This window comes from Tyto alba, unplaced genomic scaffold, assembly GCF_018691265.1.
Source record: "Tyto alba isolate M040663 unplaced genomic scaffold, T.alba_DEE_v4.0 Super-Scaffold_14, whole genome shotgun sequence".
In the NCBI taxonomy this organism is placed as follows: Eukaryota; Metazoa; Chordata; class Aves; order Strigiformes; family Tytonidae; genus Tyto; species Tyto alba.
The window spans coordinates 3,771,878-3,790,216 of record NW_024881276.1 but is presented as its reverse complement, the minus strand read 5'-3'; the positions used below and the strand labels follow the sequence as shown (position 1 = coordinate 3,790,216).

Below are 18,339 nucleotides of genomic sequence, written 5' to 3'. Positions count from 1 at the left end.
GAGACCCACTGTGCATGGAAGTATTATACACCATATATACATCAAAAGCCTGTCCGGGCTGCAAGGGATGCTGCTCCTTTAAATAACTTCTTTTTCTTGCTCCGTTGGACATTGCAACACTGAAGTCATGTTGATAATATTGCTCTAAGCTTCTTCTAAAAATGAGTTAGGCACTCAAGCCATTACTTAATCATTTCTACACGTCATCACGTAAACTTCACGCAACATTAAAATGTACTTGGTCACGGTTATGCAGAAGACAGCAAATTCTCTCTTCCATGGAGGTGTTCAGAGTCATCTCCTCTGGCCACCTGCATATTCTCAGTGTGAAACAGAAATCATGTGTAGGGCATGGCATTAGTTATCAAACTGCAGTGGAAGGGTAAGATGGATTTTTTTACTGTACTTGAAAAAGCGAAAAAATTAAAAGTGAGGAAGGAGTTAATCATTGCAAAATACACGGTCATTTCCTGAGCCCTGTGGTTGGATGAGTACAAACTTTCAACTATTTCTAATTCTTCTCTGTCATTGAAGAGGCTTTCAAGGTGCACTGTACATCCCAGACCAGGTAAGGAGTACAGTTTTTCACTTCTTGATTGTTTATTCAGAATTGTTTTTCAGTGGAGTCGGGCTCTCTCAAGACTGATTTGTTTTCCCTCCTATTATTTACATCTGAAGGGAGAGCAAAGTTCATTGCAATTCAAGAAGTACATGTGTGTCTTTGTGTCAGATGACTGTGAGTTGTAGAAATAAAGAAAGAACTGTATGGGTTAATAATAGAGCAATGGTAATGAAGAAGTTATGTTACACATAGTCAGAATTACTACAGCAAATATTGCAGTAAAAGAGAAAGAAAACACTTACTGCCAGTTTTAAGGAGTTCACTCTGCACAAATCACTATCAAAACAAAACACAGGGTTCTCAGGTGTACAGTTTGCTTTAGTAAGGAAAGTAGTAAAAATCATAGCGTGTCTTCAAGGATATTTTTAAAAGGAGAAAGAATGAGCTTCTACATATTGGGGGAGAAGAAAAAAAAAACAGTTAATTTTGGACCAGCTTTATTTGTAAATCTGGACCTGATATCTATCTTTAGCTATTGCAGAGTCATGTATTGTAGTCATCCTGAGACTGTTCCTGAGGTTTGCAGCAACCAAACACACACACCGTGGAACCAATTCATAAAACAATATAATTTCATCAGGGTCTTTTGATGCATAAAAACTGAACTCAGGCAGACGGGGACGAGCAGGAAGTCTGGTAACACAGTGCAATCTTGCATACTGCATTTGTTATCTCTTAATAGATGGGGAGAGAGACCATTTGCGTGAAGGGTTTTTTAATAGTTCAGAAGGAAGCATAAAATAGCCATCTGTAGAGCGGCTATTGTAACAATGTGCTGCCACCAAGTTGCCCTACAGAAAGTGAAATTGTATGTGCCGTGAGGATCCCTGAGTGAAGTCATACACTGGAGATTCAGGGTTTTGGCATTTGCTTATTTTTCAGTCTTTGCTTGTAATCAGTTTTAATGTTTGGACGTTGGCTCCTTGACTGTGCTCAGTGTTTGGTATAAACACTTTCTTGATTTTATACATAGTGGTCAGGAGAATCTAGCTAGGGTTTTCAAAAGCATTAATTTGATTCAGACACATAAGTCCCATCAATATTTGGAATTAATTCCTAAATCACCTCCACCTTACTTGTGAAATTGCTGCTATGGTAACACTCGGACCTCTGTAATGAATTTCACCTTTAAAAGACGAGGCACAGAAGTTTTGTCACTGTCATCTACAGATGGGGAACTTGGATGAATTCCTGTTGACACCAGACTTGTGCCATGGTTTTTGCAACTCCCCAGTGCAGGTGATCTGATCAAGAATCCCAGGTCTTCCCTTGCAAACAGCTGTGCATCAGTTTAGACACAGCCAGAGAGCATGTCTCCATTCTGCTAGGGAAGAGGCTATGGCATGTGCAGAAGCATTTGCATCAGCCTCAGTCTTCTCAGTTTGAATATCAGTGCTAAGAAATTTGCTGTTCCTTACAGCTCTGTATGGCCTTAACTGCTAAATATTTGCAGGCTGTGCTACAGCTTGATAGATGAAAGCTGGCTGAGGTGCGCCTACCCATCCTGCAGTCACTTTTCCCAGTTACTGCATAGGCACAGCTCAAGGGAAACTACTCAGCAGCTCTGTGTAGGAAGAGCAAACTGAACCCAGTCCTCCCCTGTTGACAACCAGCAGCTTACCCACTGCTTCTGCCTTCAGTTTTTAGCATCTCTTCAGGTACATTTATTGAGAATGTGCATTCACCTTCTGTCTTCCAGGGTGGGCTTAGGTTCAACTCAGATGCATCTGCCTGTGCAGACAATTTTGCTTGCACTGATGACTGTTAAGTGCAGAAAAGGCCAGCTCAGGTCATTTAAAATATTTGCTCTCAGTGCTCTCTTTCAGTGTGAGTATCTTTGGTGTGGGAAAACTCCTCAGCTCTCTGTCAGAGGGAGATGTAGCTGCGTAATAGGATGGAAAAGAAACGAACCCTAGAAAATCCATTATTTGTATGGTAAATGTGGTGTCCCCCAGTAACTGCTGTGTTCTGGTTGAATGGTTAGAGGGGAGAAACCCAGCAGACCACAGCCCAGCCTCAAAGAGTTATGCTGTGGTGGGCTCCCTCTGTTCTGCTCAAAACCAAAGAGACAACAAGACTATTTCTCAGTGTGTTAAACACTAGTGTGTGGTGTTTTGCACACCTCTCACCACCTAGAAAATTTACTGCATATTTACAGTTTCCAGATACAAAGTTGTTTTTAAGAGGAAGTCCAGGGGGCTTCACTGCTGACGACTGATGTCTGAAAAGCCTCCAAACTGACAGAAGGATGCTTTCTGTATCAGGCATATTTAGTGACACTGTTCTCATGTTTTTCACAGTGTGCAAAATGAGCTTGACAATGCAGCTCTCCTCTGAAAAATTACTTTATAGAAATGGGAGTATTTGGCCATTGACTACTGTCTCAAAAATTCCTGGATGAAATGAGGTCATTTTATAAGTAAATGTCTTTGAGACTGTTGTTTGGGCTTGTTTACTCTTGCTGCCAGCTCTCAAATGGGAAGGTCAAGTTGGTGCTCCTTCTGGGCTTACTATTTATACGCAGGAAACCTGAGAGTGACTCTTAGCCTGAGAGAGTTGTTACTTTAAAATAGGTTTAAAATGGGTAATATAATGCAATTTTTGTCTAAGCGTAGGTGCCAATCAATGAGAACTGTCCCACAGGGTTAATTTTCTGCATCCTTTGAATCTGGTAATGTCAGTTTGATCTGGTCTCTTTTCACATATTTTTGATCAGAAGCCTGCCATGCTTACTGAAATTTTCCATTGGTAGTCTTATTTTTCAGTGTTGTTGAGTATTTGACTAAAGCTAAATACTCAGACAGAGAAAGAGAGATCTGTACGCTCTTCATGCAACAGCTCAGTTTTCTGAAGTGATGAATTTTAGCTCTCATTGATATTGTAACAGAGATTCTGCCTTTTTGTGCACAGCCTCATGAAGGCCTGAGATTTGTTCAGGGTGGAGCAAGCCATCTATAAGCTTTTTCATTAAGAGCTGCTCATTTTTGTCACATTTTCACACTACTGCATGAGGAATTCAGGCTCAGCAGCTGGTCAACTGAAAATAATTTTACCCTCACATCCTCGTTCTCCCAAGTGCTGTTTAAGTCTTGAAATAACAACAGAAATTACACACCACGATGAAGCAGCTAGGGTTACTTATTATCACATACACTGCACCTGATTCAGATCTGCGAAAATAAGAAGGAAAAACTTCAAGTCACCAAAAAGAATGTGCTCTTATATCTTCTTTTCATCTTCAGATGTGGATATTACGCATCTTTAGTAATTCTGCACAGGGATATTTTACAGATAGTGAGCTCTGTTTTAAAGGTAAGAAAGGCCGTGCTATCAGTGCTTGTCACTGTTCAGCATTATCTTTAGATGTGCTCCTTTTGAAACATTTTTTTTGGTAACAACTGATTCTTAAAAGATTTTTTACTTTACTTACTCATAGAGGAAATCTGATCTGCTGCAGCACGGAAACATCAGCGGTGACCACGGCGAGACAAATTCCTTAGGGAGCTGCCTGTAAGTCTGATCAACATTTAAGATGAAAAGATTTGCATTTTTTTTGGCAGGATGTTACATGCAGAGTTTGTATGAGGCAATTGCTGAGGCAATAAGGGAATATTCAGGAACACAAACCTCTGCTTTGAGTAGGTGAGTAAGCACAAAGAAAGGGATCATCTTGTAAAGACTTTTTCTCCCCCCTGCCAACTTCTCAAAAAAATCAGTCTTTGAGACTCTCTAAATCATGCCCAATTGAAATCTTGGGTACACTGAGTGGACACCACTTCTGGGTTGCAGTGGTTCAGCAGCTGAAGGCTGGGAGAATAAGCCTTTGTACTTTTGTTACATCACCTTGTGAGAGTCAAGCAGTGCAGGGATCAAAGTAAAATCCTCCTGGAGCACAGGGGGTGGTGAGGGGTAGGGTAGGAAACTGTGGATAAACAGGAACAGAGATCATGAGGGAAAGAAAAAAAAAAAAGAAAACTGATAGTAGAAATCAAGGTAGGCAAGGACAGAGGGTGGTGTCTGGACAGCAGTTGTCAGGAGAAAGACAGACTTTGGGTGACATGCTACAGATGACATAAGTGGGTTTGTAGAGGACAGCAAGGCATGATCCTTTTGGCTCTTTTCCTCAAATATCCTGAGAAAAACCCAAAATATCCAGGTCTCAGTAACCTAACAATAAATCAAGGCAAAGCAGGTTTGTCCGCCCCCTCTAGTGGTCTAGACAGAAAATGCGTTTTTACCCAACTGATTTTGCACTATATCCATTTGCTGGGACCAGTCATACCATGGTCTTTAGCTTATTTGACACATCTGTAGTAATTGTTCTCAGCCTCTGAAACATGATGGCTACATCCAAACTCCTTTTCTGGAATGGTCTTCGGTCTGTGATAATTCCTAAACTACACAAGACGATTGTGTGGGCCCCACAGCTGTTTGAGGAAGCGTTAGTTGATGTGAAACAAAACTGTGCCAGAACTGTAACAGTCCAAGGAATTGAATTTCATGGCCGGAGCCCAGGTTCTGACAGCGCTTAATTTACTGATATTAACATACCTTTCATGTAGTAACATCTCCCTTGTGCGTGTGGTATAGTCCTCAGTCTCCTAAGTGTAAATATCGCAGAACAATACTTCAGCACAAAAAAATCAACCAACAGCCCATTCAGAGGGAGACCATTGCCTGTCTCCTTGGTCAGCTCCCATCTACTTGCTGCTGGAGGACACATGCCGACTGAGAGGTAGGACTGCAGGAAAAGGCGAAGTAGCCTTGAGATTTTAGTGACTGAGTGATGTCCTGGGAAATAAGATTCTGCCACTGATTCTGCCTGAAAGTCTTGTGTGATGCCGAGAGAAGGTCACCTCCATAAGAAAAGGCTACATGAGAAATGCCTGAAATGGAGCTGGAGTGGAACCTCAGAGCCTTTGCTCCAAGCGGGGACAATACTTATACGGTCTCTGACTACTGGGGAATTATACCCTAGTAGCTGCTTCTCATTACATAAATAGTGTAACTCCTATAGAGCACTATCCTAGGAGAAAGAGCATGCATGTACAACACTCTCTTCTGGAAGTGTTTAAAGCCTTATCCACCTGCTTCCTTGCTATCTAGTTAGTATGCTAGGTACCACAGTCTAGGCTGATTTTCACCTGGCCAGTTGAAGCTACTAGAGCAAGCAGTGGTCATCGGACAAAAGAGGAATAGAAGCCTGAAATATTGTTCAGCTAGAAGGCAAGAGACCTCTTCTCTAGTCTCATCTTCAAAGACACTGTTTCACATTAAGTAGTCTCTGGATAACCCCAAAGACCAATCTAAAGAGTAGGCCATGCCCACTACCTTACAGCTGATGACTGCCCCTGTCACTAGGCTAGAGGATCTCTTGCCCTCCTGCATGGCATTTTCATCGTTCCCTGAGTTGCCGTATCTAGAATTTTTTATTGCACATCTTTGATGTGAAATATGGGCAGTACCCAGAAGCTTTGTGGCTAAAACAATCTCCTGCTCAGATAAAAAGTCCCATGGTCAGACTTGGAAGGCAACCTGAGGCACCTATTTCCTGACCTTAACTGCCACTCTATCATTTAGATAGGGAAGTGTTTCTCTTCTATCAGCCATCTCAAAAGATTGTAGCAAATCGTATTCAGTTCCGAGAAAGGCAACAAGGAATTTTCATAAAGCAAACCTTCACAAAGAGATTCAAACTCAGGTCTCCCAGTAGGCTTCCTGCAGGAGAGAGGATATTCTGTGAGACTCACTAAGATTTATTTTTTTTTCCAAGTTTTCATGTTTCCAAGGCTCATCCATGTCTCCCCCAGATGACCTATGTGTGTGTCCTGTGAAGAGCACTGACTTCACACTGTCCCTCATCATTTTGCTGACTATTTCAGATCCCATTCTGAGACACCCAAGTCTTCATTGGTGCCTTATTCCTTCCACTCATGTGATGCTTATCTTACCGAGCCTGAAATCCTGTTGCAGATCTGGCTTCAAGGGGTTAAGCTTTCAGAAACAGGCACTAACTCTGAGTTCCTCATTTTCAAATGCATATTAAAAGACACCTGGGTCTGACTTGCAGAAGTATTGAGTACTCACAGATCCAGATATAGTCAATAGAAATGTGGCTTCGAAACAAGTAACATTTTATGCAATGACAAATACTCTTAGAAATCAGGTCCTAGGTAACTCAGGGCCTCCATTCCCCACTCCTGTTTGTCATATGGGGTTAAGTTATCTTTATATTACAGGAAAGCTGCAAAGATGAAGTTTGCAGGTCTTTTTGAAGCACTTTGATGCTGCAACACTGGATGCCACAAAAATGCCCACAAATAAATTATTTATTTGGTATTGAGGACGAGAGTTTGAACAGTGCACTGTACATAGGGCATGGTGTCACTCATTGATCAATGAGGAGAAAAAAGTCTAAACCTTTCTGATGGGGTATTTTGCCTTTGAAAAATTGTTGGGAGAGCATTGGTTCCAACAAAGATCAGATGGGAATGGGCAGACTTAAACTTGTCCATTTTCAGGCAGCTGACTTATAAAGTTTCTTGGCAGCTGGGTTGGTTGTCTCTCTTCAGCTTGTTGACTTCCAGCTTTCCACTACTGGGATCATTAAACTGCAAAGCAACCAGGGGAACCTGCTGATGAAATTCTGGCTCCCAGGCTCTTCAGCTGTTTATTTATCCAGGCTGCTAGAACAGTAACCTTCCTGAAGTATATGAGCATTGTGAGTATTTTGACAAGGAAGGAAAAGACAAGACATTTTCATAAGGGACACCCTCCGCTCAATCCCAGGTCTCTGGAAAGCTGATGATCTCAGTTAAACAGTGCTTAAATAATCAATGCACTGATCAGAGCTGTTGTGGTCATTAGAAATGCATGGTTAGTCAAAAAGGTTGCAGCTTATCCAGGATTGCAGCTAAGAAAAGTTGGCTGCTAGCACAAGAATGTGAGACTGAGTTAAGTAGGAGCAAGACCAAGCTCTTAAGCTGAACTAAACAGCGCTTTACACATTGCATACAACATCTCTTTATCAGCCCAATTTGTGACCTAAATCTGTACAGGCTTGTCAAAAAAAAAATATCTGCAAGCCACTGTTTCACATGAAGATGTGCCTTCTCAGTCACACATTTCTTCCATGGGGCATAACGATATTAACACCTCTAAGAGGATGAAGAATTAAGTTTTCTGTGAGCTGTCTGGCTTTTGTGATCTCAGCAATCCTCTGCTGTGTAGATACATAACCTTAAAATCTGGACTTGGTGGATAAAATAGCCTCAGAAACTCATCACTGAGATGTTTCAGGTGCTAAATGTTTGAGATTTTAAATCATATATACTTGTGAAAGCTTTTTTTCAGCTTTTTAAATGAAAAGTTTCCCATCAACAACACTTCTCTGAGAAACTAACAGGACATGGCACAGTTCTAAATGTTATGGTAGGCTGGTCGGTTTGCTAGACTCACATGTCTATTCCTGCTAATGTTTGTGGGCTCACTTCCATGAGAACATGATTACCCCCACATGAGAGAGGCAGAGATCATAACTGATCTGGATATCAGTAATATAGACGTTTGATTTACCCTCAGCTTGAAAAGGTTTACACTGAGTGGGATGCATTCTCAGCACCTCCCAGTTTTTGCTGTTGCAGTGTGAACTTTGAAATCTCTCATAACAGTGCCTGGGGATCACTTTGTTATACGGGGAGCACGGGTGTGTGGAAATGTTGTTCCTATGACAGTCAGCAGTGGGAAAGCAGAGAGAGACAGATGGTACTACAGAAATATTGGCTCCTTTTAGTTATGCTTACTCCTCCGGCTGCACTAACTGATCTCTGGGACGAGTGTAGCCATGAGTGCAGAAGGAAAAATAGGGGGTCAGAAACATCTTTGCCTACTTCTAAGGAGCATGGGGGCATCTGGGGATTTGACTTCCTCGTGTTTGAAATAAAATTGTAGACGTGCAGCTTGCCTTTGCCAACAATTTCACAGTTCAGACTAACATGCTAAAGGAGCTGTAAATGCTCTTCCACCCCCACCTGCCTCAGCAAAGAAAAAAGTTCTCACCTTCCATATATCAACAGCTTAAACTTTTCTAATAAATCTAAAAAAAAAAAAAAAAAAAAAAAAAAGAAAGAAATAAGTAGGAGTTTGTTCACAAAGGATTGTCCAGAAATTCGAAGTGTGACAGGCATTAGAAATAAAGTCATGATTCTATATCAAAGATACTTTTCTGTCTGGCTGTGGGCCCAAGAGAGCTGAATGCTAAATGCTCTCACTTCCTGTGGCCTTCAATGGAAGATAAATGTATTCACAGGGTCTCGGCCCATTCATAAATTGGGTCTGCCATGTGTTGAGTCAAGCAGAATTTGGTGTAGGATTTGCAGACTGGTTTCTGTAATCACATGAAATTCTCTGCCATTTATTGTGAGCTACAGTTTTATTGCTTTGATCCCAGGCTGGAAAAGGGATGGGTGAGAGACATTTTGAGCAGTTAGCATGAGACTCACACTGACATTGCTCCAATAGGGGAGATAAAACCAGCAAGCTCTCCAGTGGCTTTGTGGGCAGTAGAAAACTCCAGCCTATTTTCTTCCTAGAGTTCTGTGACTTACAGTGGATTGCTATATAATGAAGATTGTAGTTATTGTAATTTCACATGTCTACAACCTTCTCCTGAGTTATTATGGCCATGACACACAGAAAACCATATGCAGTTGCAGAAATCAAGGAAAGGAACTATAAAATATTAGGTGGAATTATAAATACCTGAATGCCTGGTTTTCATCCATTTGGCCAAATAATTTTATGCAATGCACAGAAAATTAGTTAATCTTGGGACCCACACCCTTTATCAGATTTGGCTAGACTTAACCAACACGTTCACATTTATTGAGGGAGAGAGGGGAAACAGAGACCTGTAAATACAGACTAAAGATCCTTTTCAAACAGAGCTGAACAGCAACTGGGCTCAGTAGTTGTTTGGGTTTTGTTTATATTCTTGCTTCTAAATTAATGATAAAGTGAGCAAGTGGAAGTGTTTGATGCCTGATCTGGCTGACAGCCACCCAGGACTCCCATGTTCCCCTCAGGATTCTCCCACATCACATCCTTCCCCTGCGGATGAGGCCACATGCCCACGCACAAACCTCATTTGTCAGGTATGAAGGTGTACTGAAAAAGCAGAGTCTTTCACTTTTAAGTCCAAGCAGCCTACGCTGTTTCTGTTAACAGTATTTATTGACTGGCTCATAGGAAGCATTGCCTGTCCCACCATCTCAGAGCACGTTGCCCTCACGGTGGCCCAGAGTCCTGGCCCTCGCCTTCCATTTCTGCAGCCCTGAGCTGTTGTATCCTTTTACTTTCTTCTGGGAAGAAGACAAACATCCAATCCTCCCCTGAAATACATTCAGTCTGCACTTTCTGTGTCAACATGAACGCCCCAATGCTCTCCTCCAGAGGAGGAGAAATGTGTTTTTGCGGGTGCTTATTTCCTTTTTCGAGATCTGAGCTGAAGCTTAGTTCTCTTGATGTGTGGCCATCAAAGGCAGTGAAGATAGACAACTTGCAGTGATGCTGGTAAATAAAAATCTTACAGACTGTTACGTGCTGCCTTACTGCTTCATGCATGCGTGTTAAATGGGATTATATAAAAGCAGAAAGTTAATCTTGCATCAGTTAAACTACGAAATAGCTCTGAAGATCAAGATGAAATACCTTCATTTTTAAAAATTTATTTTATATTAATTTTATTCGCTTTTATTTCACTTATGAAATAAATTAATCCTAAAACATCCCTAATCTAAGTCATTTTCCATGACCACTCGCACTGGTGAAACGCAGTGCTGTAGATTTTGGAAATGTCCTGCATACAGACAGTTGCAAATGACAGCAGTTTTTTGAACACACATCGTCAAGAAACAATGATTTTCGTGTTAGAACTTTTTTTTCTATCTTAGGGCTACAAAGATCGTACTACTGCTGAATCACTACTGCCAGTGATGACAAATGACAAGAGTATTGCCCCAGTGGAAAGACATCCAAATATATTATAATTTTAAAAGCCAGCATAGCATACTTAGGTCAAAATTACAGAATTACAGAGTATGTAAATGTCCTTTGCAAATCAGTTTGTATTTGTCTTTTTGAAACCGATAGTCCAGCTGTCCTTAGTGTTAAACACCAAGGTAAAGTTCTTTACTGCACTTGCTCTGGTTTATATACTTCTAATCTAACAGCTCTCAAATTACATAACTGGGTAGAAAAAATGGCACTACCCTACACTGGAAGGGTTTGGAAACCAACCTCTCTTCTCATTATTAGAAATAGTCCCTTCACTTCATGTTTCAGGCTGGGTGGGTGGGAAACCTGTGCTTGTTCTTTGGCTAAAACTGCAGAGTTTCCATTTCTGAAGTTCCCATTATAGTTTCCACTAGTTCTTAATGCCCCTACCCCCAGAAAAAAAACACCTAGTTCTGGGCTCTTATGTGTTGTTTAAAATGTTATCAAGTCTTTTTAAAATTTTTGTATGCTTAAAAGCAGATTGTTTCAACCGCTACTTCCTTATTTCTCCTCCCTTCCTCTTAACTCTTTAATATACAATCTCTTAGACACTTATGCTTGTCTTCTTCATTTACAGTCTATGAATAAGTTGATCTATGCATCTTCCCAGCCAACTGGGAGTATGAAAGCCAAGCAAATTTTCAGGTAGCTTCTCATCAGAAAAGCAAGATGGGGTTGAAGAAGTGACAACAGTTTGGTAAGAATGGGGTTTTGTCAGGCCACTGAGACCACTGAGTATCTTACGGTCTTCTCATTTATCCATTTTCTAATAATGTTTTGTTTTGACAAGCCTACATTAAACATTGCACTATCTAAACTTGCAGGTTTGCTTGCTATCTGCCACCACACAACACTAGAAATGACCTGATCATCTGCTACTTCCCTCAAACCATGTCGTTCACAGTAATGAATCCACATACCCACTGATACGAGTCAGTCATACCAGCAACCATAGCATGTTGCAAGAGATAGCTGAGGCCTCATGCTGGGGCAAGGAGGTGTGTGTAAACTACCCCATTATGTCCTGTGAGCTTAGTTCTGTTAAACAAGCATGAGGTTAGTCTGCATCCTAAGGCCAACCTGCCCCACGTTGTAATTCCATGAGCCCAGTGTTCATTTTTACTGAAGTCCTATTCTCTGGCCGTAAAGTGGGGAAAACAGATTCTTAGGTATCTCCTTGTGTAATTTCCCTCTCAGTAGGTAAATGTAGTCAGTGTAATTATAGGATCTCTATATTGTTCTTCTCCCATCCCAGCCTGGGGCAGAGGGGATATGTAAAGGACCTCAGCAAGAAGCAGAGCAAGTACATACCTATACTCTGTGAGCCAAGGCTCATCATGCTTCTCTAAACAACCGAGACAATCAGGCGTGTTTTTGCAGCAAGAAACAGTCCTACTTCACTCCTGCCTGTCAGGAGGGAAAGAAACATGAGCACTTGGCCCAGTGATTTGCGGTGAAGGCACCATACCACCTGCCACACTCACTCTCATCTACTCTGGCGTGTCCCTTATATCCACTCTACTCTGTCTGGGAGGATGCTACAAAAATGCTGAGTTGATCCGGGTAGTTTTTCCCTGCTGAATGCCTTTCCTAGTCTGCGGGACAGGATATATGGACAGGATACCTGGTCTCATGGAACTCGACAAGGGAAAAGTTACAATTTCTGTGGACATACAAAGATCTGGGAGGATGGGTTAGCTGATTGAGTGGCATTACAGGATGGAATACCTACCAGGATTTTTAACCTAGAGAAAAGCCATTGGGACTGCCACAAAATCAGGAAAGGCAAGTATTTTTACTTGACTGCCACTGAGGCTTACAAGAGACAGTGCAGGCAATCCAACCGGGGTGGGACTATGCTCACCGAGGGATGATTTAGCTGCACAAGCCAAAGAGAATCTTCTGCAAAAGTGGCCCAATCCCAGAAGGCAGAGCAAGGCAAATGTGCACTTGTGGCTCACATCATACGCCCAATATCAGCCCTCTGCATGTTCATGTGCCTGACCTACTTGTTGGAATTCACCCCAACTTCACACTGAAGGAGAAAAGACTTTCTCACAGGTGGAATTTCCAATACCCAACTGCAATGTTAGCATTAAAAGGCTTTTGGAGCCTAACTCTCTTGTCATCACTGTAAGTGCTAAAACTCAAGCCTGAGGTCTTCAACAGGTCACTTTTTGCTAAGGGTGCCCAACATCAAAACTGTAAATCCCAGTCGCTAAGTGCTCAGAAACATGTGTATCCTAACACCCAACTCAGACTGAAGGCCTAAAATGATCCACAGTTATAGAGTGGGGAAAGACTACCCCTTGTGCTGTATCAGTTTGAGGACCCAGTATACAATAAATGGCCAGTGCACTTATTGGAGACTTACTGGAGTAGATCCTTCATGGGATACATCCAGAATAAAGGTGGCAACGCTATGTGCCCTTGAATCCTGTGGATACTTAGAGCACTCTCTACAGACTAGGGAGGTTTGCCTGATATGATTGGAACCAACCGTTCTTGCAGAAATGCATTAGCCACCATGTTAAAGTTATTTATCTACAAATTATTTTTATTCCGGCACATGAATTTGTTCCAGTTTGCATGGTGCAACTGGGATATAAAGTCCACGGGTGAGAAAAAAATACTGCAGTGTTTTGCTCAGTACCTGAGAGGAGAAGACATCCAAACTGCGGTTCCTATTTCAATGTAATTCGTATGTTTTATATGAAGTGATTAATAGAAATCTTATTGCTTGGTGGGATGTGTAGATTCAAGTCTCATCACCCTGAAGAAAGAAATTAATTCATATCTCCCACATCCCCAAATGAGTGACATTTGAGAAATGTGAACCGAACCGTTGTTGCTGGTTTGGATCCTTCCATTTTTTGTGATGTAAGACTGATTCAAGCACCTTGCTCCAGGAGAAATTTCAGTCATAACACACGGTTGTAGCTAGAGGTTTCCTTGCAACCCTCAGCAAAATGTTGAAAGCTGCAGCTTTCTCGGGGACCCATACATTTCCTGTTGTCTAGCCTGCTTGCTGCTCAGTGTCCTGGTTTTCTGGATCTCATTCCAAAATGCCTGATTGTGAGCTGACAAGGTATGAGACATCTCAGCTGGGGCCACGGAGACTCCTGGGCAGGCAGGTGCCTCTGTCTACTTGTGTTTCTACAACCCAGGCTAGAAAAGGTGTGGATGGTGGGTGCTCTATGCTCTATCCGTGGATTTGCAGTCTGTATTAACTGCTTCTAAGTGCATGTTGCTTTCCTGTGTCTCTATTTTTTTTTTTTTTTTGTGATTGAGCAAAACTAACCGCAATCTCTTTTCACACCCAGTTTCTAAAGAAACTCTTTTAACTGGCTTTCAGCTGAACTGTAGCTTTCTTGAGCTAGTGACGAGAACAAGACATTAGAAATACAGTGTAAAAAGCCATACCCTGTCTTTTGTAATATGAGGTATTCAGTCATTTGAGAACCAGAAAATCCTATTGTACCTTGCAGTTTGGGAAGATCTTCCCCCTTCAAATATTATTGCATTATTATAATTTGCACAGGAAAAGGATGAATACTTCCCGTAAAACTGGATACAGAACATATCTAAGTTTTTCAGGCATTCTAGAAAAGACTGGAAAATCTTCTAAGTAAACGAGTAGTGTACTACAGCAACAGTTTTAATCTTAGAGTATACATGCAAATATGTTTTTTTACAGATTGCTTCTTCAGTTAAATAAAAGCAGGTGCTGCAATGGCAGTTTCAAAAGCTGCTTGTTCTCCTTATGACACTTGGAGCATTTACAAAGCAAGGCATTAATGCTTCTTAAACCATCACCAGCAAGGTAACTGAGCAGTGCAAATATATTGGTATTAGTAAAAAAAAAAAAAAAAAAAAAAAAAAATCAGAGTAGGAAAGTGACTTTTTAAAAGGCATCAAGCAAGTGAAGGAGAGAGCACTGGAACTGAAGATGATCTGATTATTATCCCCAAGGATACACGTACAGTCTTGTTAACTTTCAGAAGAGTCTTGCTTCTTAATCATCTACCTCTTGTGATTGCAAGGAGCCTTGTTCACAAAAAGCTACAGAGAAGTCAATAACTTTTTCAACCCCTTATTGACATAGTTGTCTGTAGGAGTGATAATGAGGAAGCTCTTTGGTGTTGTCCTCAGCCCACTTCAACTCAGCATTTTGAAAGTGCTCTTTAAGTGCCAGAGCCATCCTTTTACACAGGCATGTTCGGTAGGGTGGATCCTTACTCTAATCTAGAAAGTCATGTTTTGGTTATCACGCCACTGCAGCAAGGTCACTGACGTACTGATTCCCTGGTCAAAGTATCGTTGATACTTTTTCATTTACAGTTTCGGCAGCAGGAGGTATGCTTGCTTTTGCTTTTCCAGAAAGGAGCACAGAAACCAGTTAGGAATGATACTGCTAAGGTCTATTCCTCAAAAATACTTGGATGCCTAATTCCTTTTGAGGACATGGGCCAAAATTAGCATCTTTCCCAAATACTGTTTTGCTGCAGGTGCTTAAAGAAACAAGAAAAAAAGGGCAATAATCAAGAGGCAAACAAAAGCCATTTAACTAAATGTAAACTAGCTAGCTCTCACTCTTTGCTTCTGTCAGATTATGTATTTAAGTATAGCTAGTAAGAACAAAGCAAGAATGAAGTATGATCCTAATATTCCTGAAGACCGCAAAAGTTATTATTTCATCTGTAATTAAAATACAAATGGCAATGGCAAGGAGCTGGCATGTGATGTGACCTAAAAATAGGGGACTAGTATAAACACATGTTCAGCCTAAAAAGTAGTCTGTCTTGTGATTAGTGTGACTATTTCAAAATATTTCCTGTTGTGATTTTATAACCTTTAAAAAGAAAAGATAGGTTTTAGATGATGAATTGCTAAGTGTCTTCTCTTTCTACTAGTCTTGGTTAAAAAATGATAGATTTCTTTTAGAATAAAGAACCAGGTAAACAACACTAAATAACAAGCCTTGGGTTTTTGTGTAGGGTAGTTTATAACATGGTGTACCAGAATGCCCTAAAAACTACCAGTTGATGTAGTGCAAACACAAATAACTCTTCTATGTAGTTTATAGTATGTCTCAGAGGTAACGCCTATAGAGATGGTGTGGGAGGTTTGCACTGAGGAAACCGCTTTTGAAATTTGTTTTTTTGTGTGTGTAATTTTTTTTTTTAAAGAGTTTCAGAGAATTGAAAGAGGAACCTGCACCGAGCGGCTAGTCTTAACTTGTTCAAAACTTTCCCCACATCATGTGATGAAATGTCTTTTATCACTGCACTCTTATCTTTGGTATCTGAGATGTTAGAGCACTATGACTTTGCTCACCTGCATGGCTGGCTGGATGGTGCTAGAAGGGGTTGTGAGAATTTTTTTGCCTTTCCAGGCTCTTTTATGAAAATGTAATGCTCAACCTTTACTAAACCCCAATCCTCAAGAAAACAGATTCATTTTAAAGCTTAAAACTCTGCTTTCCTTTTCTTCCTCTCTCCTTTTCTGTATATGACAATGCAGCAGAGCAAGAGACAGAGAAACACATGTAGAAAAAGAAAGGATACTAAAGCTGCTCTCCTGGAATTTATATTGCCTTTATGTTTTCCTAAAGACATGCTGAGATGTTGAAATAAAAAGTACTTGGGTCTGTTTCCTTCAGTTCCCTGAATGAGTTTCAAAACACTGGCTCTTTCCATCATTTGCTTGCCAAACCACATTAAACCCCTTGCAGGCTGTAATGCCAAGTGACAATCACAGGCATCGGTGATGCCATCTCGCACGCCCCCACGGACCTCCCCACTGCCTGGCTGGTGTGGCACGGGGCAGGGGGGGCAGGCTGGACACCCCACGCACGTGCAGAATCCCTGCCCTGGCCCCGGGTGATTCCAGCAGGGCTGGGGAGAGAACGGGCTTGGAAGGTCTCTGGGAAAACCCTGAATTTCCCCTGAGCAAGCGTGAGCCGTAGGTCCCGAAACAGTGCTGGAACTAGGTATTAGCAAAAATTAAATGACCTCCAGAGTTCTCAGAAAGAGAAGCGAGAAAGTAGTTGGTGCTGATCTTCCTTCGCAGCGGGCAGGGGGGTGGGAGGTGTTTTCAAAACCACAGTCCTGTCTCTACTCCCAGGGAGCTGAGGGCATCCTTGGGGCTTCAGAAGAAGAAAAAGGTGGCTGCTGGGGAGGGGGCTGCGATCACATTTCAGCCACTGCCAAAGCATCAGGTGCCTGCCAGTGAAGGAACTCCCAGCAGCAATTCTCCTTTGAGATCTATGGCACTACGAGAGATTGAAAAAGGGAACCAAAACCTTTCGATAGGGAAGCCCTCACGAGAGCCCAGGTTTCAAGCTTGTTGTTTTCTACCATGTCTCATTTCTTATCAGATATTCCATGTATTATGGCATTTCTTTGGGGCCAACAAGTTGCGTTTTTACGTTGTATTGACGCTAGTAGATTAATCATCTCCAAGGAAAGTTTTTGGTCAGTGGCACGTGCTTCTCTGCACCCTTACCTCACAAGAACGCTCCCTGGAGCAGATCTGGTTTGTGCTAGCTGACATTGGCTGCCACGCACCGTTCAGCAGCCAGGACCATTGCTAGTAGGCAGGCAACACGCCGTCACCCTGCAGAAGAAGCCTGATTGCGTGGGCAGAGAATGGCCCCAAGTACCAAGGAACACTTGGAGTACCAACTAAGGGCCCTCGTTGCCTTCAGTCAGAGCAGCTGCACTTCTGGTGACAGGAGAAGGTGTTTTTAAGAAGAAAAGGAATTCTTCAGTGATATTAGAATTTCCTTCGGTATTTCTCCAAGACCTAATTCTGTACTCATGTAGCAAAGGGTCAGGCTCCCCAGTAGGCTTCCCTCTCTGCTGGGCTTCACCATTATCCAGCGCTGCTTGTGTCAACCTTCTGTGACAACCTTCTGTGTATCTTCCAGCTGAGCACTTGAAGGATTCAGAAAAAAATGCAAAGAAGGAGCTCTGTCTCCTTAGACTATCCATGAACACAGGTAGGGTGGAACCTCGCACACAAACATAGAATATTATTTTTTTAATTAAGCAGCTGAAGTTGTAGAAATTTATTTGCAATGGTCTACAGGCCAAAGCTCTTGGGTGTCCTGATGAGGGAACAGGAGACCCCAGATCAGTGCTCCTGCCGCTGCAGAGCTCGGGGTGACACATGCCTGAGTCAAGAGCAGCTTCTCCTTGTCTTGTGAGGATCTCCCCTCTGGATCTTGAATGGGTGGTTTCCACGAGGAGTCACACTTGTGGTGCCTGAACACACACACACACGCCATGCATCGGCGCATTTGCCCACTTTGTTTAGGGGTACTCGAAGGGTTTTGTTATTTCCATATTGTTTGCTCTCACAGCTGTTTTTCTACCCCAAGCACGTTGCTCCCACATTTACCATCTTTGTTATGTGACTGATGATACAGTCCTGCAGTTACAGCCTTCAGTCCATGGAAATTCTGTCTCATTTGTTGATGCAGCTGAATTGTTTACTGGATGTGACACCAAGCTTCCTGTAATACAAGAGCACCGATCCTTCAGTGACATGGCCTATTTTGGCAGGGCTGTATCAGCGCGTACCCTGGCCACATCATTTTCAACAGTTACTTTCTTTCATCAGACTTCTCAGATGCCTAAATTAGGTCAGATTCCCAGCTG

General features: G+C 42.0%; 1 protein-coding gene across 2 annotated transcripts in view; it reads left to right on the top strand.

Moving 5' to 3' along the window:
• The first annotated feature begins 293 nt into the window (after positions 1 to 293).
• Positions 294 to 18,339, top strand: part of P2RY8 (P2Y receptor family member 8) — a 36,118-nt gene continuing 18,072 nt past the window's right edge. The window contains exons 1-3 of one of the 2 annotated variants that reach the window (XM_032996577.2): positions 294 to 568; positions 4,059 to 4,132; positions 11,253 to 11,372. The gene's annotated coding sequence lies outside the window, so the exon portion shown is untranslated. The remainder of the gene's footprint in view (positions 569 to 4,058; positions 4,133 to 11,252; positions 11,373 to 18,339) is intronic. The other variant, XM_009966049.3, reaches the window with a different exon arrangement.